The sequence below is a fragment of the Phasianus colchicus genome, chromosome 12, assembly GCF_987193195.1.
Source record: "Phasianus colchicus chromosome 12, bPhaCol1.hap1.1, whole genome shotgun sequence".
In the NCBI taxonomy this organism is placed as follows: Eukaryota; Metazoa; Chordata; class Aves; order Galliformes; family Phasianidae; genus Phasianus; species Phasianus colchicus.
Window position 1 is genome coordinate 14987329 of NC_143447.1, and position 22922 is coordinate 15010250.

At 45.0% G+C, this 22922-nt stretch overlaps 1 protein-coding gene across 15 annotated transcripts in view; it reads left to right on the top strand.

Moving 5' to 3' along the window:
* The window catches only part of CHD2 (chromodomain helicase DNA binding protein 2), a 110183-nt gene that overhangs the window by 23426 nt on the left and 63835 nt on the right, over positions 1-22922 (top strand). For 5 of the 15 annotated variants that reach the window (XM_090149051.1, XM_090149054.1, XM_090149053.1 and 2 more), the window contains 6 exons: positions 3762-3846; positions 5396-5603; positions 13010-13089; positions 15787-15895; positions 20701-20772; positions 21466-21545. The gene's annotated coding sequence lies outside the window, so the exon portion shown is untranslated. Of the gene's footprint in view, positions 1-1969; positions 3847-3884; positions 5604-10063; positions 10583-13009; positions 13090-15786; positions 15896-16997; positions 17131-17538; positions 18154-18192; positions 18672-20700; positions 20773-21465; positions 21546-22922 lie in introns of those variants that run through there. The other 10 variants (XM_090149043.1, XM_090149042.1, XM_090149049.1 and 7 more) reach the window with 10 other exon arrangements.

Consider the following 22922-nt stretch of genomic DNA (forward strand, 5'->3'; position numbering starts at 1 on the left):
TGTGTCAGTGTGGTAGGGCTGTGCCAAGCAGAGGGGCAGCCCTGATGCCACCACTGCAGGCATTTACCAGCACAGCTGTGCCAACAGGACATGGGGCTGAGGCTGGGGTGCTGATGTGGGATCTCCCAGCATACCACCTCCCAAGTGCTCTCAGGGCTGCTAGATGGGCATTATATGTGTTTTGGAGAGCAATATGCATATTTTAGCATATTTTCCCAGAACAGACAACTGGAACCTGTTTCTCCATGAGCAGAAAGTAAATCCCAGTTTCCTGCAAATCTGTGTCCTTTATAACTGGATTCCACCGCAACCATCCCAGCTGCCTGCCCACCCACATTAGGCAGGCAGGACGTGTTGTGATTAACTGTGCAGTAATTGTCTGCTAAAGCACACGTGTGGGCTGGGGGGGCAGCAGGATGACAGATGGATGCATTTACAGCCTCCTTACCCCCCGCTCAAGAGGATTTGGGGGAGAAAGGCAGAGACTTCTGGTGGGTTCATGCACCTTTCAGATGGGGCTGAGGTCGGAGCTCAAAGTGTTGCAGGGAGGCACTAGCAGATGGTGCAGCACGGCGTTTCCATGGGGAAGCAAGACAGCAGGACTGAGTCAAGCTGAGCCGGTTACTGTCTCATGTGATATCACAAAATGTCCACTTTCTGTATCTCCCAAACATCCTCCCCAGGTCTGCAGCTACCAGCACAGCAAACAGGCTCCTGTTGGCTGCAGGCTGCAGCTGTTTCTGCATTTGGCCTTTTCTGGGCTAACACAGAAATACAGAAAATGTATAAATACAGAAACCAGAAATACAGTTGGGTGAGTGAAAGAGCTGGTAGTGTCTCTCCTGAAGTTCCTCTTCTTATATTTCCTCTACATCTTCCTGCCCCCCTAGGTCAAACCTTACCCCAGCATGAAGGAAACACAGAGCCATGCTGTGGTGGCCATGCTCTTTTTCCCCCACTGCTGTTTTTGCAGGCTCAGCAGAGAGGTACAAAGCTGCAACAGGAACAGAGGCACCAGGGGGCTGCTCAGCAGTTTGTTATGAAGGGCCTGAAGGTGCAGCTTGACAAACATCTGACATACTGAGAACTGGCACCTGGCCTGACCGAAAGCCCTCTGTTTCACTGTCACCCAGAGCTGCTCCCCAGCCCAGCAGCCTGCAAGGCCACACAAGCACTGCTGCCAGCTCTCTCTCACGGGTCTGTACCCAATTAAAATGACTATTAACTATGGCTCTCATTAGTAAGATTGACAACGACAACTTTTAATCATGTGCTTGGCTTGTGGAAGATGTGGAGGAGGGAACAGCTCACTTTTCCATTTACCATGGATACACTCTTAAAAAAGCAACTACAAAAATTCCCTGCAAGTAATTTGAGTGAAATGCAGCTGGACTTTAAAAATTAAGTTTTAGGCCTGAGAAGGACAAAACATGTTTTAAATTCCCATTTTCTCTCCCTAGCCAGATGAATTTGAGCAAGGATCAGGTTCAGTTAAGATGATTTTCCACGACGACTTGTGTATTTCTGCCAGGACTGAATTTTTACATCCTATTTACAGTGGTGGGGGTAGAGTAGAGGTGCTGACATGGTTTCACCCCCACAGCACTGCTGCTAAATACACACATGGAGCTGGCCTTGTCAGCTTACCCTGGGCTCTTGGGAAATAACTAGCAGCTCTAAAAATAAGCCTGAGGAGATCAAGCTGCTTGCACCAAGTGGGTACAGCATTGCTGCTAGCTGCAGCACTGGGCACTACAGTCCCAGGACACTGCCTAAGGCTTCTCTAGAATCACTACCACAAGATGGGGTTCATGGCTCAAGGCGTGTTGGGAATTGCTGGCCTGATTTATGAATGCCTTTATCTGATATCCCAGGTGCATGAAAGGGAGAGGAAAAACCAGCTGAGCTAGAATGGCCCTGTGTGGCCAAGGGTGGGGTTGATCAGAGTGCAAAGACCAAACACAGCCAATCTGTGCTGTGTCCCTCTGTCCCTGTATTAGTCCCTGGGAGCTGTGCTCCACAAGGGCACTACCCTTCCCTCACCTCCTGCTGAGATGCTTGTTGGACCACAAACCACAGGGTAAGCCCACTGCAGGTGCAGGCTGTGACAGTTCTGCTTGGTGCCTGGATGCAGAAGGGCTGGCACTGCAGGAAACAGCCTTGTACTGAACAACACACAGTGTCTTAAGCTGGGGGCAGCAACATTATCTTGATTTTGAAAGAAACCCAGGCCAAACCTTTGAGCAAAGCTGAACCTGGTTGTTTGCAGTGGGGGGATCTGCAGAAATCAGGAAGCTTGAGGTTTGCTCAAGCAGAAATGCTTGCTCAAACCACAACAACTGAAGGGGAATTTAAGAGAGCCAGGGGCTTTTTACAAGAATCTGCTCTTTTCGCACAATGTGAGTTTCTCCAAGCAAGCAGGACGGTGTGAGAGGAAACGTGAGGATTGCTCAGGGGTCTCTGTGGGCAAGACGGAGCCAAAAGGCAGAGCACTGAGGGCTTCACAAGAGCTGGAAAAATGAATTCAAAATATTCAGGTGGATTTCTATGCCATTTGGAAGAGTGAGCGTGAGATTCTTTAAACTCGAAGTGTTAAGGTGGAAGTCCACAGGAAGCCAAGCCAGCTCATCCAGCCCCTATGGCATGTCCCCTGTGGCACTGCCCAGCCTGGCTGCAGGAAATGTGGTTATCCAGTCGCTGGCTGCATTTGGTCTTCCCTTTATGACAACAGTATCCACTACGTGGAAACCCAGATTGCATTAGCAAAGTTAGAAAAAAGCCAACAAAGCCATAACACATCTGCATTCAGCTCCATCACGCATGGTTACTGAACTTTTCTGCTGTCAGAGCACGGCCTCAGCAGCAGAAAACACCAGCAGCTCCACAGGAACAGAAGCACAGGGCCACAGCTTACTCCAGCCTCGGATGCCGGCACATAGATCTCTTCTGAGCCCAAGATGAGCTTTCACCCACAATGCACGTTTGTGGTTCTTCCAGGAGGTCTTTATAGCAGCATTATGCAGTGCTGGAGGGTTTCATTTCACTTCTCTATGCAGCTGTAAAAGGTTTCTCGGAAACCAGAGATCTTTGCATTTGACTTGAGTTTGCTTATCTGCCAGAGGCTGTTTCAGGTTACTCTTTGCAGCCATATTGAATGAATCCCGAGGTGAGAAGGAGGCAGCAACAACAAGTGCTCTTTATCCTTGTTTAGAAGTCACTGCTTCTAATTTTGTTCCCTCCTTATAATCATTAATATCAAGAACTACAAAATGAGGTCAACCTCTATTAAACGTAATGACTTTGCCTGCGGAGTTGGCGATGAAAGCAGCTTCACAGTAAAGGTTTCCATTTAGGGGGAAAGCTCTGTTTCAAGAAGTCCTCTAACCCAGTGCAGCTAGTTATAAAAAAAATGCAGAGACTAGGGTTGAGATTTTAATCAGCAAAAACCCAGGAAAAACAGAAGAGTAAAATCTGAACATGCAAATTAGGAACACAAGAAGACCAAAAGACAGGTTGCTGCAGGTCTGGCAAGCAAAACCTTAATATGCAGAGATGACTGAGAGCTGCATCCTCGAACCAACCCGGGGTCATCATGAGCAACAGCTGCATGCAGCAAGAGGCTAGCAAGAGCAGCAGGTTTGCCTCATTTACCTGTAGATAAGTGGGAATTCCCTGTACCTGGTTCCCTATAGGTGCCCCCAGCAAGCAGATAGTGCATGCTGTTTCTTGTGGTTGTGAAATGAAACTTGTTATGGATACAGGAGCTCATCTTGAGATGTGAAAGACTACTGGCTGTGTAGCAGTACTGCTTCCTTCCTGGTAGAGGAGTGCAGTCCTGTCCCATTGGTAAGTCTGCAATCTCTAATGTCTGATTTTCATCCAGCAGTAGTATGCAGTTTAAATGGGGTATGTAGTGTTGTTACAGCTATTTGCATGGCTCTTTAGCTTGGTTTTAAGGTAGGCAGGCACAGGGCTGCCTTAAGAAATTGGCCTCTTTTTCACTTGAAACTGGAGGTAAAGATGGCCACGATTTTTCAAAGCAGCTGATAAAAGCCTTGTGATTGGGGAAGTGAGATTGTTCTTTTCTTAAGGGCTCCTGCAGCTGCTCAGGCAGTGTCATCGTGACTTCAGCTCGTGGCTACTGTTAACTGCACCATGCATGGGCTGCTGTCTCTGAGGCCGTAGATCTACCATGTCTCCTCTTTGCTGCTCAGCTCTCTGCTTTCCATTTCTACCACTGCAGTCTGCTGAAATACCATGCAAATGCTCCCTGCCTTATTAACGCCCCAGCGTGCCGCTGACGCACTGCAGACCAACCTTCCCTGCTTAAAGGCGATTCTCGCCCTTTAAGAAAAAGCCCGCAGTAATTTTCCATTGCCCTGCTCGCTCTTGCCTACGTGGCAAGAATTGTTTGCGGAGGCCGGAGTGCAGCAAGCACCGATCCTGCTGTGTTGCCTGGGCACCCGCCTCCCTGGGTGGAATTGGGATTCTGTCCTCGTGCTGCGGGTGGGTGACGAATGCTGCCCTTCCAAAGCAGCCTGGGGTTGGAAACACCAAGAGCCTCCCCGAATTGTGATAATAATAGGTTGGAAGTTATCGCCTGTGATGATTTCTCTGCCTTCGCGCAAAGAATTGCCTTATTAAAATGAGGTTTTATGGTCTGTTTGCCATTGCAATAGTTGCTTCTGCAAAGCAGCGTGTCACATCACAGAAATTATACCAGCAAAATCTCTTAAATCCCCCTGCTTCTGTTGTTCTCATTTAATAAATGAGATGAATATTAGCTGCTCTGCAGCCTGCTAAACAGATTTGTTGGGCAGCCCCTGGGGTGCCGCTGGGCGAGTCCCTGCCGCAGTCTGTGGAGGGCTGTGGGAAATGCCTGAAATATTTGCAGCACTGCTGACAAGCTGTGTAGCAGCAGGGAGGACTGCCTTTACATGCTTTATCTGCCTGCTGATGCCAGGAGAGTGCAACAGGCATTGCCGTGGTGGCTCAGGGGTCATTTATTTGTGTGAGGCTGGATCCTTCCACAGCTAACACAGCATCTGTGTGCTTCTGTTAGCTGCCTACATTGTTAAGGATTTTCCCTACGTCAGTGAGGTCTGCCTCCTGTGCTGGGAATGACCAAGCACCCAGATGCTCAGGACTGAGCTTCCCCATCCCGAGGTCATGCTTCCCCTCATGAGGAACTTTGAGGTTAGAAACAGCAGCTTATCCACCTGTGTGCTGCCTGGCTCCCTCTGCTCAGTTGGTTTTTTGACTTGTCTCAGCTGTCCCTGGATTGTGAAGAACTTCAGCTGCTGCCTCTGGGCAATCTTACTCAACCTTGGTGTGAGTTTGGCCTTTGAAAAGTAATCATTAGTAGTGGCTGTTTTCCTTTTCACTGTATTTTCAGGCATGAAAAGCAGGAGGTCTGGGCTCAAGAATTTTCCAGCTAACCCAGCAGCCTGCAAAGGGGGCCCCTTACTAACACTGGTTTGGCCCCATTCTGCATCAGCTCCAATGTGCTGCCGCTGCTGGACTTTGCTTGGCACAGTGCAATGCAGAGGATCTGGTCTGCCAGGAGCAGGACTCGCCTCTTGTTGGAGCAGTGAGGAATGTGGGTGAGTCACTGCCTTGTCTAAGGAATGAAACCTTAGATCCTGGTTTCTTAAAACTTTGTTTGCTTTCAGAACTGCAGTGGTTTTGAAGGCAGCACGCATTTCTGGGTTTCCTTTGCCTCTCAGTCGTAACAACAGCTTTCATATTTTTCATTTCTCTACCTTTTAGAAACACGCAGGAGGGAATACCCATTTTTGCATGCACTCATAAGTCTGTAGAATCCCATAGAATTATCTAGGTCAGAGCATGCAAAACGACCTGGCATTGCCCATCCTTCTCTGAACCACAGCCTTGATACTGTGGTCCTGCCAACTTCTGTCCCCAGCAGTCAGGGCTTGTGTTCTGTACAACCACTGCAGCAGGAACTGCTGAGGGTTCTTCCACAGCAATGTGACTAATTAAAGCCATCTTAGTTTCCACATGACACTAGAATGGTCTTTGAGGCTGATTTGTTTAAGGAAGGTGAGAAAAGCAGAGGAGAGAATGCGCAGGAAAAACAACAGAGCACAGCACGGTCTTCCAACTTTTGTAGCTTTCAACTGTTTAATTAAGCTTAGGGACCTGTGGCCGTTTTGTGAATAGTTCATCTAATTTTAAAGGGTTTGGATACCTCAGGAGATGTTGCTACCTTTGAAAATAAGGCTTTTCACGTGGATGCTTCAGCATGAGCTTAGGTTCTTCCTGCTATGTTTGCAAAATGGAAAAAGATGATACTAAAATATTCCTCAAATATTCCTTGCACCATTTTCCTTCATGAGTATTTGATATCTAAACCTCACCATATTTTATTTATGTAATAGATATTTTCATTATCTGTTTACTGCTGTATTGCTTTCTTACCATTTATGATTTAATTCAATTCTACCAGTTATTCCCAAGTACTCTGTATTTATTCAGTAGCAAGCATGGACTGCTGTGACCGCATAATTATATCAAAATGAATTTGGGTTCCTTTTGTTGCAAAACATTCTAGGGCTACAGATAGAGACTGAATGTATGATAAACTCTGAGCATTGAGATTACGAGAAAAACTATCTATGAAATCCTACAGATTAAGGTCATGCATGAGTTACTAATTCTCCCTCCAGTGAGGTTTGATTGCAAGAGATAGTCAACTCTCACTGACTTCTTAAAATGAGATGGCTTGAAAAATTGACCAGATTCTGTCAAATTTGCTTTGCTGCTAGAAGAGCTGGAGGTGTCGAAGAAATAAGAAACTGTCAGGAAAAAAAGAAGCAGGGACCAAGAGAGGGTCAAAATCCCTGCTGGCTAGCAGCTTGAGAGTGAAGGAAATCACTAAGACTCCTCTTTTTTAATTTTTTCCCCTATCGGAACTTGATCCGCTGTGGAATTATGGTGCTCACTGCGGTGTTTTTGGGGCTGGGACTGAGGCTCCATTGTGCCAGAATCCACATCCTTTCAAGTAAGACATACGAGAGCAGAGAAAATATGGAGAACAGAATAGGGGGGTAATAGGAAAAGCACCTCGATCCTACAGAAAATTCAGTCACTGTCTTCTCCCATGGAGGCAGAGATGTATCAGTCCACAACTGTATGGGGAAAGACAACAGCAGCATGTGCTTTTCTACCTCAATTTGCTGTTATCTACATTTGGTCAACACATTTCCCTGTGATCCATGCAGCAGAGGGTAGAACTGGGCTCATCAACTTAGAGAAAGTATTTTTATTTGTTGCATCTCAGTGTCTTTGAAAGGTGCCAAACTGGATATCCCTCTAGTTTGTAGATTTTTGCTTCCAAGTAAAAATTCCAAGTGTTGACTTGCAGTGCACCATGTGGCTTTGTGCTTGCTTACCTCCTGTTACATCTTGAAGCAACATGCCACAGAGCCCTGGTTTGCTGGAAGTTAAAATTGGATTCCTCTCCATGGGCCAGCCCTATGGGAATGATTTAGAGTAACTCATTTTGCCAAATGAGTGAGGTGAACCTTTTACAGGGAGCAAAGCACTGTGTCTTTAATGGTTAAATATCAGTGAGCTGCACACATATTCCTCTTGAAATAACCTGTGGCCGTAACAGTCTCATCCTGCTGGAGCTGTTATTAGTCTCTCCCTTTCTTCATGATGCCTGTAACTAGGGCACGCTGCTGCCTGGCTGCACATCCCAAGGGAGCCTGCTGGTGTTTGTACAAATGTGATTGGGCTGCAAAAGGGGTGGAGAAACGCAGTTCTCTGTGCAGGATATATTTAGTGAATGCAGCTGTGGGAGGCAACAGGAACAAGAGAGCTCTTGTACTGCCAGGGCTCAGAGCTTGCAAGCCTAAATCTGCTGTTTGCTTTGCAGTACGTTTCTTCCCCTCTACAGTGTTTATTTGAATGTAGATTTGCACTTCGGTGTAGCCAGAGCTGCTCTTGGAGCTTAGAAATGAGATGTCACAGTGCCAACCCTGTTAGCTCCTTCTGCAGACTCGGTACTTTTTCCTGGGTAAGGAGGGAGATTTGACCTCGTTTTCTCCATTGGAGAGACTAGCATTGTGGGAATAGGTGTGTCATATGCTGTGGCTCTTGCCTGGAGTAGAAGCAGCCTTGCAGCACTGGGATGGCCTCTCCGCAGCAGCAGGTGCGGAGCTTAGGGCATTCCATGGTGCCATGTAAACACTCTTGTCTTCCTGGCTTCCCTGACAGTCTGATCCAATATTCTCTTGTACATCATGGAATACAAAGAGAGCACAAAAATAGGTCTGCTGCCCGGCCGAGTCAAGGGGGAGCCTGCTGCTCTTAGATGCCCAGGCATGTCACTGGAGGAAAGGGCTGGGAACTGAACCTTTTTTGTTTGTTTGCTTTGTTCTAATGCAGTTGGGGATAAAAAAAAATAATAATAATCAAGATGAGTGCATGGAGGACTGTGTCTGGGCACAGGGGATTATGGAGGCACATATGTTTAGAGGGAGATGGGTTCTGTCATTGCTCTCCCATGCACAGAGGTGTTGTTCTGCCTGGAGAGGTTGCACAGGAAACGCAGCGCATCCCCATAGACGGCACGGATCTGGAAACGCATCCAGCTTTATTAGAACTGGATGCTTTAGTTCTGGATGCGGCCGTTTTGTCCCTGCAGCGCTTTCAGCCCCTCACCTCCCCGAGCCCGTGCCTGAAGCTCGAGTTTCCCCGCAGCGAAGCGGTTAACTCCCGGACTAATTGGCTCCGAGAGCTCCAGCCCTTCGCAGCAGATGACTGCGGGCGGGGGAGCTGCTCCCTTCCCCCATCGCAGGAACAACCGCTGCGCCGAGAAACCCAACACCGCGCGGCCCCGGCCCGCAGTGCCCCGCGGCGGGGCGTCGTTCCGCAGCGCTCGGGGGTGGAGCCGCGCGGGTCAGGCTGGGGCTGTGCAGAAGGTTCTGCCCGCACCACCCCTCTAGGGCCCAGAGCAGGGAGAGAAAAATAATAGCGAACACAAAAGAAAGCGGTGTTCGCGGCCTCCTGCGGGATGCCCTGTGCCTTTCCAGGCGGCGGTGGGTCGAGGCGCCGCCATTTTGTGGAGCGGCGGCGGGAGGAGCCATGTTGTGGAGCCGGAGCTGCTCCGTGTGGAGCGAGACAACCGCCCTTCTCTCGCCCTCCTGTAGCGCAAAGCGTTCCAGATTCAGACTTAAGATTAAAAAAAAATAATAAATTATACACATATAAATTAAAGACAAGAAGGGAGAGTAAGGAAAATGTGTTTTCTCAAGGAGTAAGTGAGCAGCGGAAAACAAAAGTCTTGTCAGGAGGCTGCAGGAATGGCGGAGCTGTAACGCGGCTCTCGCTGTGCGCACGGTGACGGCCGTGGCGGCGCGGTGTGGGGCCGCGGCTGAGGTGCGGGGAGATGAGGGGTTTGAGCCGGAGGGAAAGAGTGTTTTTATGCAGTATTTGGCTCTGGTAGGAGAAGATGGCTGCGCACAAAATAGCGGTGCTTTCTGATGTGGCTTCCAGGTGTTGAGATAGTTTTGATTTAAAAATCTCAGGCTGGCTGCAGCTGTCAGAACTGCCTGTTTGATCAGGAGGATATGGAGGTTTTTGTCAGGAACGTGGCCAGGCTGACTCCCCTCCAGCAGACAATCCTTAGAGCTGAAAGCAGCGTTTCTGTCATGGGCCTCTGGTGTCTGAGTTTACTTTCGTTGCTCCCAGGTCTCTCCCTTTCACAGTGCGTTATTCAGCTGGTTTGTTTAATGAGGCTCTGGGAGAGGGAGCGTTAATGTTGGCATTTGGGAATACAGGAGAGAGTGCTGCATGTGATTTTTGGTTTTGTGTCATTGTTTTCTGGTTTCAGACTCAGGAAAAGCTGCTCATCTATTTTTCATGCTGCTGTATTTTTATCCTGGCTTCCTAACGAGGCAGAGCTTGTGAAACTGTGCTGTTGGAGGCCTTTAGCGTTTGATCCGATGCTGTGTTTCCAGCAAATTTCAGTGAAGTTTGTGGAAAGCTCTGGGTTACGGAGGCAAATCAGTGCTTCCACTAGAGAACTACAGAATGTGTGCAAGGGCTCATTTCTCTGCTGTCCTTGCTGCCCAGACCATCAGCATCTTCTGGTCAGCGATGCGTGGCACAGAAGTACTCCAGCCCGTGCTGTGTGGCACCCAGCCCTGCTCAGGACAGGGGACAATGAGCTGAGATTGTTGGGGAGAGGAAAGAACCTGCACACAGCACTGGGATTTCAGAGAGCTTTACTCATAAGTAAAGCCAGGAGTCAACTTCTTCCATGTTAACTGCAGTTCAGTTTTGCAAGGTGCCCGATTCCCTGTCTCTGCCTCTAAAGGAGTGTTTCCTTTTAAATTTGTCTCCAACTATGAACTGCCTGAGGCAGTGATTCCTTCATCACAGACAAAGAATGGAAAGAAGCCTTTTTGCAACCTCAAGATCATTATTTTCTTGATTGCCCATCTGTATTCTACTAGGGGTACCTTAAATCCATAGGTCAAACATGTCCTGAAAGCAGCATGCATCGATTGCCAGCAGCATGTGCAGCATAGAGGTCTGGTACACAGTTGATGTAAGTCTTTAGTTTGTTTTTGTAAGACTGCCTTATTATCATAAAGAATATAGTAATTTTGATTTATAAAAATTAATTTTCTGGCATATAGTAGTACACTTTTCTGAAACTCTCAGTTAGGTTCTGTTTTCTCCTAAGCTTAATTCCATTGTAGCATCACTTGAGCAGACTTTCTACATTTAAATAATTGAACTTCAACTTCATTTTTTGTTCCAGTTTTCATCATTTTTGAGTGTGTATGTGTATATAAAGACAATCCTTTATTAATCTTTTAACATGAGTTTTTGTTCATGCAGCAAAAGCTCTGTCTCCAAATATTCATTATCAGTACTTGATTTGCTAGCCAGCAGCACAATATTTTAATAATTGGGGTTAAAAAAAAAGAAAGTCAGTTATTAAAATCCCAGTGTTTCAATTTTGCTCGTTATGATTCTGAATTATTCAAGCATTTCATTTAATTTCCTGCCCATACACACTTGTATTCCCCATACATTTCCCTCCACAAAGTGTTCTGTAATCTTTTTTTATCTTCTGTACATGTTTGCTCTTACTCAAAATTCTCGCAGTTCATTTCAGATCCTTAGGACGACATTCCATTAAGACACACCAAGAAAATGCTGGAGTGATTCCACTGACCTAAATGTAATTATTCAGGGCTGAATTAAAGGCACAGATGCACAAGTTAAGGACTATGCATCTGGAGTAGCAAGAAGAGACCAAAATAACAGCTTTTGTTAATATGTTAAATGTTTCTACATTTTAAAAAGAGACAATTTGTAGAGCAAGTTGGTAACTTTTAGTTGCACCCAGTATTCAGTCTTGAAGAAAACAAGTCTCATCTTCTTGGGCACACAGAGCCTGAAGTAGATCTTCCACTGGGCAAAACTGCAGTGAAGTTTGCAGTCCGATAGTGATTGGATGTCTGACCTGAGCTATCTTGTCTTCTGCCCTAATTTTGCAAAAAGCTACTGGCCTTATGTTGTGACAGTGCTGTTCTGACAGTGCTTCCTTGGGCTGTATGTTTTTTTTTTTTTTACCTGTTCCCTTTCAATATTAATCTTTGACTAAATATAAAAAAGATTCATAGTGAATGATTTCAATGAGACAAGATCATCACCATTGATGACTCAGTTGGAGAGAGAGAACGTTTGTTACAGCATGCAAATTTACTGCTGCTTATTCTCAATAGACAACATGCTGGACATGCACAAAACTGCTCGAGTTCTGGGCTGGGTAAGGCTGTGCCAGCAGCCAGTGTATAGCAAATGGACTGCAGGAGGAAAATAGAAAACCTCATGGGTAACATCAGTCTGACACAGAAGCTGTTTCTGGGAAGGTGACATTCTAATCCAAGCATGTCCCTGATATAGTATCACTATATCAAAAATTGATTTTACTTCTCAGCTAACTAGTGTTGACAAATATAAAGGAGTTTGTTTTGAGCTATGAATGTAAGAAGTTTTCCCTTTTATATATACAATGCGTTGTCATGCTGGTTGTCTGTAAAATTTTAAAAGTAGGCTTGTACAATTTTAGAGAAAAGCACGGTTTCTGTTACTGCATGTGGCAATTTGCTGAATAATGCATCATTTTGTCAACTATTATATAGTAATCAATAAAATGCCCTGTGGTGCTACCTGTGCAGAAGAGAAAGGAATGAAGATTGTTATGGAAACAGGCTGTTACTATGTTGTTTGACTTGCTTGAAACAAGAATCTCAGTTCTGTATTGTATTTTTAGAGGCCTGGGTTGTGTTTCTTTTTTATTCTAGAGTAGCTGTAATTTGTCTTGTTCTCTCTGAGTGAAATTCATCATGTTTGTAAGGGTAGCACGGGGCCCCCGTGGCCCTGAAACTCCAGAGATTGATCAAGAAAAAACACCTTTTGTTATGTTTGTCATCAAAACTTTCATAAGTCTCCCTTGACTTGAATAAAAATTGAGATTTAATAAAAAGTAAGAATTAAATCTTATAGAGGTTTTTTCCCTTGATTTTTTTTTTTTTTAATTTGTAAAACACAAATTTGTACTGTTTTTCCTATTCTCATGCTATTTCTTAAACCCTGAAGCAGTCAAACGTCACTGACTCGCATTTGAAGAAAACAAATTGGAAGGATGAACAGATGAATGATTTCAGGAAGTAAAATTTAAATTTGTACAGGAGACAAATCACGGTAGAATGTCAGATTATTGGAGTTTTAACAATACTACGTTAAGTTTCTAGAACTTCTAAATTTTTTCAGTTGTATTTGAAATCCAAATATTGTAAAGATTTTGCTTAAAAACTATAAAATATTTTCTTTTAACTCTTTACATATCAGCCATGAATGTTACCTTGGAACACAAGAGTGTGGTGTCTTTATTTTGAAACATGAGGCTGGGCATTGCTCTCTTAATCTTGCCAATGCTTTCTTTTTTTTCTTTTTTCAGACTCAAGATGAAATAATGACCATTCCCCATCACAGTAGAACACTTCTATGACTTCGCAGACTATATTTACAACCAGAATGGTAAGATAAAGAATACTGATTGCAGTTCTGCATTTTAAACCCTGCCTATTTGTCTAACCTTTGTGTAACTATCAAGTCTTCTAAGTCTCCAAAGCGGTGAACAGCATCAGTACAGAGAAGTTAAAGCATGTAAGTCAAGTAATACAACCTGAGTTCACATCCTGTAGCTGTTAGTGTTAAAGTTCCTGGGAATGTCCATGTTAGTCTCTTGCTTGCTTTCAGAAGTGATGTCAGTTGTAAGCAGAGTTGCATCATTTTTCTTCATGTCCAGATACCTGTTAGCACTTGTACAAATTCAGGTGTTGAAGTAGGTGCGTGGAAGGAATTGATCAGTATTTTTTTCTACCATGTCCCACTCCTTTTTGCCAAGTCAAGAAGAATAGTTTATTACCTAAGAACCAAACTAGACAAACCAGGTCATTCCATACAAGTAGCTGTGGTAATAAGTTCCAGTAGCTAAATATATAAAAACATCAAGCTTCAAATTTCAGAACTCCTTGATGAAAAGAGCTCTAGATTTCTCCAGAATAGGTGTGTATTCCTTAGTCAAGTTAATATAAAGTACAGTAAGCACCAGGCAATAGTTACCTTTTTTCTGTTTGCCTTACTGTGTACAGGAATTCACACAAAATGAAATGAGCTGGGCAGGTTGTTTGGGTAGTCTTAGATCTAAAATCTGAGCTCAGACCACAAGATGATGTGTACAGAAACAATATCAATTCTTTGCATTCTGACCAACAAGTTAAAAAATTGCTTAGGATAGTTGACTAAATGCCACAAAAGATATTAGGTAAATTTCCCGTTTTCCTTATGATATTATTTTCGTATTGATAAATTATTTTTCTTTGAAAACATAAAAAGAGCTGAATTGTGGTTAAAAGAACTTAATTTTGAATATACTGCAAAAAGTACTGGAATGTGGCGTAGCGGACTGAAAGATTTCTTTACCACATGCTTGTGACAGCGACAAAAATTTGTTTCATATTATTCTTGGTAAGAAACCTTTCTCTTGCTGCTCAAAAGGTTCATCATTCTAAATGGGAGCAGCATAAAAGTGCTAGCAAAAGTGCCGTATTAACAGAATTGTAGTTTTCAGTGTTAAGTCATAGCAGCAAAAAGGGCGTATGCAAAATTTCTCCGTGTGGATGTGTTTGCAGTTGTTCATTACATGATGGAACGAAGGTCTGAGCTTGAATTCCAGTTCCAGACCCAGAGTAGAATGAACAGCATGAACTGACTGCTAGAACTGTTGGTGCTGTCACTGCTTGCTGTGTGAAAGTAGCAAAAAGGTTTAGCTAGGATCAATATACCATAATAATCTTTACAGTCACAGAGGGAAGTTGGTTCCGTGCTTAGAAGAACTTTGACACAGAATAATGTCAATAAACAGAAAGGTAAATAGAGACAAAGTTTAGTCAAATCAATATTAGTCATTGTGAAAAGTCCACAAATGAGAGCAGTGTAGATGCGGCTGTGTTCACTCAGCCTTTGTGCACGCTGCTCTGAAATTGTAGGTTTTCAGAAGTGTGATCAAAGGTAATTTTCATCTGCCTGGGTGTAACTGTGTTTTTAATGGTGAATTAATAAGAAGGAAACACAAGAGAAAACACTGCTTGTTTTAGTAACACGTTAAATACAAAAATGGAATGTAGGAATAGACTGAGTTTAGGATGAAGTGACAATTTCTGTGAACACACTGGAGGAATTTAAATACCTACCACAAAATAGCTTGTGTATTTGAAGGGCTTCTGTTATCCTGTTTGATAACGACCTTCATGGAAGCTGGGGGGGAGGTTAAAAGCTCATAGAATAAAATTGGGTGCCTAAATTGGGAGTTGTAGCCACAGATGCAGTCTCAGAAAACATTTCCCAAATTAGTAATGGAAATACTAAGTTGCCTCATTATTATTATTATGAACCATTACAAGTGGTTCATAAAACATGGCTGAAGTATTTGAATTAATGATACACAAAGCCAGAAAAAGAAAGTGCTGTCTAAAATAGAATACAGTGTATAGAGGAAATTGCAGTTGCACAGAAATGAGAAATTTAGAAGGGATAACTGGTGTAACCATAGAGGTGGTAGGAACAAGAATTTAGTGTTCATGTAGAGCTGACCATGGGAGATGAAAGTGTGAGAAAGGAAACTAGCACCGTTCTTCTGTTTCAGTTGGAAAACAGAATGCAAATGGTCTGTCACTGATACAGGAACGTGAAATTTGTCTGATGACTGTAGTGACTGGTGAGAGTGACTGTACTTACGTTCCCTTACATACAGCTCACTAGAAGCCAAGAAAGAGGAGGAGAAATGGATCCTTCTGTAAGTCTTTTTGGAGCTGCTTTTGGAAGCAAATGAGCAGCACTGACTATATTTAATTAGGATATTAGACTTCCAGTAACTTTTTGTTTATACTTAAAAGCAGTACAGTAATTGACTGTTAAAAACATATCTATCTGTAAAAGGTACAGGAATAAATATGTTTTTAAAGATGAATAATCTGTTGTATTAGGTAGTCCTGGGATGTTGGAGAAAATCAGATAAGCGTGCAGGTCAGGTCTTGTTCAGTTATAACCTTAAACCATTCTGGCTAGAACCACACTATTCTTACGAAGCGCAGTTATGTCTTGAACACTTGATCTCTTCTTTTCCATTTCATGTGGCTGTCACGAGTGATCGTACTTCATATGCTTTTCTAGGAATGTATTCTGGGAAGAAACAACAGAAAGGCTGGGAGTTGTATATTGAACTTCATGTCTTTATCCTTGCTGTAAAGACGGACCTTCCACATTGAGTGAAGATGCCTGCGTAAGTAGCAGTGCTTTTGCTGTACTGTGCTTTTATCTGATTTGTGCCTCATTGTGGTTGCCTTTCCCTTCTCTTCGTTGTTGGTATTCTTCCAAGAAGCACAGGCAGCACCTGGGTTCTGTGCATGCCAGCACCTTTGCATGCACTTATGCATGCACAGTTCCATTGAGAGCAAAAGGATTAGCTTTTGCTTTGCAAGAATCTGAATGGAAATGAAGCTGCAGAACAGGTTCCCTGTACCCCATATTTTCAACAAACCAGAACTCCAATTCTGCTTGTGGAGAAAAATCAAAGGGCTTTTGTGCTCTGCCAGTGAGGATCCAATATCTGCATGTTTGCCCCACCAGTACTTCCTTGGCTGGAGGCTCCCTTTATCACTGTGTGGGCCACCAGCACTGCTTTTAGGAGACTGCCAATGCTGTATCACCACAGTCTGTAAGGCAGCAGACTTGTGCAGTCCTTCCATACAAACTGTCTCCACCTATCCTACGGAGAGAGGTCTGCGTTTCTCTGTATTTTGCGAAGAAATGCATCTCTCAGCTCAAAGTCATTGTCCTCGGGGACATTAGTGAATGATTCTTTCCAGCTGACCAGATACTGGCTTTTCCAGGGCTGCAATTCAGGAGACTGCTGCTGCAGTCCAATTGCATGATTTCCAGTGCTGGACTAGCTCTCTGTAGGCCTTCCCCAAACGTTTCAGGTATTGCTGACTTAATTGCTGCCATACCTACTCATATTACTACCTAAAAAAAGGGGAAGAATGGGCCATCTTCCTGCATTTAACAGGGTAAGATGTGCAAACAGAAGGAGAAAGGCATGCTAATCACTCACAGCGATTGCTGAAGCATGTAAATATTAATTATGTCATTGTCACGTTAGCTGGGTGCAGAGCAATATCCTCACTGACCGGCTGCAGGCTGACATCTCCAATGCTGGCCAGCACATGGGGATGCTCCCATCCTCGTGGTATCCGGTTTCCATGGCAGTAGTCAAAATAGGAGACAGCGTCCTGGTGAGGTTGGCATACGAGCCAGTTTCTATGGTGTTGGCTAAAAAAAGCAGGGTGCTGTGTTCTGTTTGGGCGCTTGTGGTGTTTTTGAGAGGCGCTAATGCAGACAGTGATGCTGCAGGCAGGCAGGTGAGATGGTTCCTGCAACTCTCTGCGAGGATGGGCGTGAGGAGCAGGTGGAGGGCCTCAGAGAAGGCATTCGGGTGAAGGGAGAAACGTCTGTGTGGTACGTGGTGAGGTGGGCCCTGTCCGGACATGGCTGCTGGAAGGGCCCAGGCGAGATGTCCTGCCTCAAGGACGAATGAGAGCTGAGGCACTTTGCGAGCGCCTGAGGATTGCTGGAGCCCCGTCTGGGAGAGAGGCGGTGCTCAGCTCGAGCGGGGCCGAGGCTGGGTGGAGCCGGGGATGCCCCGGCCAGGTGGGGCTGGGGCCGCCGCCGGGGTGGGCGCTCACAGCCGGCTCCCGCCGCCTCCTTCCCCCCGAGGGGAGGCCAGGGCGGACGGGGCGCGAGCCCGGGGCGGGCGCGAGGAGGCGGGCGGGAGCCAATGGGCGGCGGCCGGCGGCCTCCGAGGCGGGGAGCGGCGGTGCGCGCGGCCAATGGGAGACGGCGGCTGGGGTGCGCGCGGACCCGGAGCGGGGAGGTCGAAGGAGGGCGCGGCGCGGCCAATAGGAGCGGTGCGCTCCCTCGGTCCCGGCGGGGAGGGCGCGGCGCGGCCAATGGAGAGCGGCGTGCTGCGCACGCGTGGTCGAAGGCGGCGGCGGGGGGGGCGCTGCGCGCCGTAGGTTGGGGGCAGGGGCCGCCCCGCCCCTTCCTCGCCGCAGTGAGTAGCGAGCGGGCGGCCATGTTGTGCGGGGGGGAGGGGAGGAAGGAGTTGAGAGGAGACGGGAGAGACTCCCTCACACACACGGCACAAGATGGCCGGGGAAGCAGCCGCCGCCGCCGCCCGGCTCCCGGGCGCTTTCCCCGCCGCTCGGAACGGGGGGGTCCGACGGGCGCTCCGGGTGCCGGGCTCGGCGGCCACGTCGGGCCCGGCGCTGCGGGGGCTCCGGGGGCGACGGAGCGCGGCCGGGAGAGCCGCCGAAGGGCTGCGACGGGCGAAGGGCAATGGCGCCGGGCTGCCGAGCCCTGCCCGAACCTCGCCCTCGGCGGGCGGGCGCGGAGCCGTCCCCCGGGCGCCGGCGGGGCGAGGAGGGCGGCGGCGCTCCGTCCTCGGGGCCCTCGTCGGCCGGCAGCGGGCTGCAGTCGCCGGTAAGTGCCCGAGCCGCCCCGCTCCTCATTGTCCTTTGTCCTTGGGAGGAAAAACAAAATGTCCTTGGAGCCGGGAGGGGGAGGGGGCCGCCGCCGCTCCCGCCGTCCCGTCCTCCCCTCCGCCCCCCCCGCCCCTCTCCCCGAGGGCGGCCCGGGGGACCCCGGCTCTTCTCCTCGAGCCCCTCCGGGCCGAGGTGGGACCTCGGGGCCGGGGTGCCGCGGAGGGAGCCCCGCTACGACGCGTCCTCCCCGCCGCCTCTCGGGCTGCGGAGCGCTCCCCGCCCCCCGCGTGCGGGGCGGCCCCGGGCCGGGGAGCCGTGGATGGGGGCGACGGCGGGCGGCAGCCCCGGAGCTGCGGGGCCGCACCGCTCCGTGCAGCGCCGAGCCGCCCTACGACTCCGCTGCAGCAGCGAGAACCCGGGGGGTGCGGACCGTGGCACAGCAGCAGTTACGTGTTTAGCCCCGAAGCTCCCGTCTGTTTAAAGAGCGTTTGTTGCCCGTCGCTGCTCGGATGGGGGGTATGTTTTCGTAGTTGATAAGAACAAAGACGCCATGTCCTTTTCTCTTAAAAATAAAACTTAGTGGATTTTTTTGGTGGGGTGTTGGCTTTTAACTCTTTCTAAACCAGCAAGTAAAAAAAACAGGCTGCGGATGAGACAGCTCGGTACTTTATGGAGACAATGGATAGGAATATACCGCACTTGGAAAACAGTTGTTCAGGTGCCTAACTTTAAAGAAAACTCTGACAATTACGGATGATACGATTTTGCTATTTAAATGGCAATATGAAAACTTCCAAACACGAGGAAAACAAAGATCGGTGGTGCCAAGTCTGTAGTTTGAAGTTGGCAAAATACTACGGTTGTGATCTAGGCGATGGTAGGAGAAGAAAAGGTACTTATTTAAATAGGAATTACGCGATATGGAGGCGAATGGGTTCCTGTGTGACAGTAGAAGCTTTTAAAAAGCATTTATTGGGTGACAGTTTTGTTGCTAGTGTTCAGTCCGTGCATTTTTCAGGGAGCTTGCAGTCATTTCTGTTTATATAGCATTTCCATGGTTGTTTTGCTTGTTAATAATTTAGAAGTTGTCCAACACCTATTGCAAGACTTTTGAAAAATGCAAGTTTAAATGGAATGCCTGATGTTTGTTTTGCGCTGGCTTACATTCAGCAATTACCAATTTATGGGTAAAACTGTAATTCCAAATGTGTAAGAAGTCGCTGCAGTAAAACAGGAGGTAAATATTAAGAACTTCAGTTTTAATTGGGTATTGTGTGTAGCCATATTTATTGCATTCATCTGTTGTACAAGATTATAAAACTCCGTGCAGGTTTTAAATGCTGCAGTTAGAGGTAAACCTATTTTTTCATTTTTTTTCCTCTGCAAACACGAATCCATCATTGCAACAATGAAAGCTGCCTTTTTTAGAGATGGGGATAGAAGTTTGAGCAGCCATTGGACTTGTATCACCTTTACGCAGGGTGCTTTGTATCTTTATTTTAGGTTTGGATTATGGCTTTGTAATTCCAGCAACAGTTCTGCAGTGTAGAACAGGTTCTGACATGCAGACTTTGCTGAAAAGAAAGTTCTAGCTTTAGGTTGGGGGTTGTATTTTTTTTGCTCTTTTTTAGTATATAGGGGGACATATTTTCAAATAGCTTTGGTTTATTTCTTTCAACTGCTGAAGCCAAAATAGCAACCATCTCTCACAACGAATTGCTTGTAATTTTTGACATATTTTGTTTAATAACTCTGCATTTTTGTGTGCATAGGATGTTGGTATTTTAATTTAGATTCTTAACGTAATGTGAAGACGATATTTAATTTACCCACATACAAATGGAATTATTTCAAACTTCTTCCAGAGTATGAAGTAGGGATGGTAAATGTGAGTGCTGCAGAATTAAATGTTGAGCGAGGGAAGTTGGCTGAAGGTAATGCACATATGGTGGTGGTTGTGTTGAGGAGCACAGTTTGGGATCTGATTAAAGGTCGGAGAGCTGAAGGCTTTAAAACTGTATTCGAAAGGGCACAAAAGAAACCTTATTTGGGGAAATCAGGTAACTCTTGACTTAGCATTCAGAGAGGCCAGTGACAGAAACCATTTCAGAACTTGCAGCGATAGCAAATAATTTTAAATAACGTTGCATAGCCTACTTGTAGGGACTTTAATGTGGGAAGAGTGCAGGGACTGAAAGGCGTTCTGCAATACAGAAATGACTCCTAAGGAAAAACTAAACTGGTTAAGCATTTGATCTTTTAGTCAAAGGAATGGGAGACAGAGGAGCAGATTACAGCTCTTCATGCAGAAATATAGATCGTGCATGTTGTGTGTCAGTCACTTTTCATCTCCTGTGTTTTTCTTCAGCCAAGTATGTACAGTCACCCGTACTTTTATTTTTAGAGTTGAGTTACAAAGATACGGTTACTGCTGTTGTAAGTTTTTACTTACTTAATAATTATCAAAAGGTCAGTAAATTTCAAGCATCTTGTCCTATTTTTCTAAAGCAAAATGCTGAATATTTGCTTTTTTTTTTTCTTTCAGGTAGAGTTCCATGAACAATACCTTGTTTCGTGAAAGGCTTCCAGAAGAATCGTTGGTACCTTATTTTCTTAGGTAAGAGTTGATATAACTTGTGTTAGTACATACAGTTATTGTTAATTATATGATTGTGAATTTTGCTTTTTTACTACTGTGGGGAAAAAAAGGAAAAAATTCAACTTAAATTGGAAGGAGCGCGTTTTATGAACGGTCTGGACTTCTTGGATGCCTTCTTTCTGCAGACATGGTTAGACTTAAGAAATTAATGAAATACATGCGACCTTTCCTTTTCACTTTAGCTTTTCTAAGGTTATTTATGAAAGTGGATTGTACACGTGTAAATACACACGCGTGTTGTATTTGAGGGAAATGACAGTATGTTTGTATAGACCCAGATAACTGCACGCATCTCATTTCACCTGTGAAAACAGGCATTCAGCTTCAAAAACTATTTTTTGTATTCAGAAAGTTTGTAGCATTAATGCTTGGGCACATGGTAACATCTGTGTGTGACAGAATAACTTTAGGCTTCAGGAGTTTCTGCAGAAGTCCATTCTGCGGGGTCTTTTTCATTTTTGGAGACCTGAATGTTAATGCTAGGCAAATACAGATATTATCGTGTATTCTAGGTACAATTTTTATCGGTCGTAAGACACCCAGCATGTTTTCAAGAAGTTTATATTGGTCAGAATATTAAGACCATAGATAAAAATTGTGTGTGTCTTTCTTCTCTGACAGACTTGTTTCTTTTGCTTTATTTTTCTTTAGAGGCTATTAATGGATACGGAGGATTCAGATGGCTGGTCAAGTAAAAGACCTTGATCAGAATTGAATGCTGTGTGTGCCAGGTATGTTATACCATTGGTTTTTTGTTTTTAATTCTAGATGTGTTATTTTTTTTTTAAGCAAAATAAACATGACGTGTTTAAGCTCAGAATTCGTTGAATTTTCTTTCCAATTTCAGTGCATTTGAGAACTGCTGTTACGTGCTAAATAATGTTCAAGTCTTTTTGCTAATTCTTTTTGCTAATTCTCTGATTTTTATGTTATATATAAGACATTTTTTAAGAATCTGAAATGAGCATAACTGTGAAGTAAGTGCTTATGGGAGTTGCCATTCTTGTTAACGACAGTCAGTTTAATCAAACTTCAGAAATACTTAAACTGAGGGCGTTGATTTGTTAACAGGTGATGTTTGTGAGTTTTTTTACGTACTGTTTTTACGGAAGAAACATAGAAATTCTATTTCCAAGATTTTTTTTCTCTTAAAAGCCTAAACCCACACTCAGCCTGAATAAAAAAAAAATCTTGCTGTCCTTGCAAATTGTTAATCAGTGTTCTAATGTCTGATTATTACTATTATTTTTTACAGTTAGAGGTTCTGTGTTTAGAGATGGAGTAACGTGTTACATTTGTGCCATGCTTTCACCACTGTATAATTAAAAGTTGGGAATCTTGTTTGTCTGTCTTAACTGGTTCCTTTTCACAGCTTACGATACTAATGTCCTTCAATGTAAATTCAGGACCTCAGAGCGTAAAGGCATCTTCTTGGAGATATGTAGCAGAACTCTCAAAAATACTCCTGACAATTTGCTTTTAAATAAATACAAATTTTATCCTCATAAGTTAAGAAGACCAGTCTTACAGACTTACCTGAGTGCAGCTATTCTCCTTGGCTTGGATGAAGCTTCAACCTGCTCGTATAAGAGGAGTTAAATACCTGTTTTCGTTAAGCATTTTAAATCTGTATTGTAATAAACTTTTACCAGTAACTCACTGCAGGCAATAGGCAAGATGGAAATCAGTCAGTGTTTTCAGGTAATAGGTAGACATCACGTACTGTGGATGGGCTGCAGCAAAGCAGAGCTAATTAAAAACAAAAGATGTGGTTCAGTGCATTCTGGACCTTCGTTGTGCATCTGCCTGAGGAGAGGTAGAAATTAGTAGGAATGATCTTATACCTTGAGAAGAACAGCAGAACATACTTGAAATCCCATGTGAATCTTCAGTTATGAGGGGCCAGAATTGCCAGGCATATTATAGTCTGTTACGTAGACTAAGCTGTGATTCACATAAAAGCATATTCAGACCTTGGTGGTAATAATGGAATTAGTCAAACTCAAGATTTGTGTCCTAATACTATATCCTTAAGCTACTAAGGTTATCACTTTTAATGACTTGCTTTTAAAAAGTGCTTATGAGCTGAGTCATCTTGACTGACACGA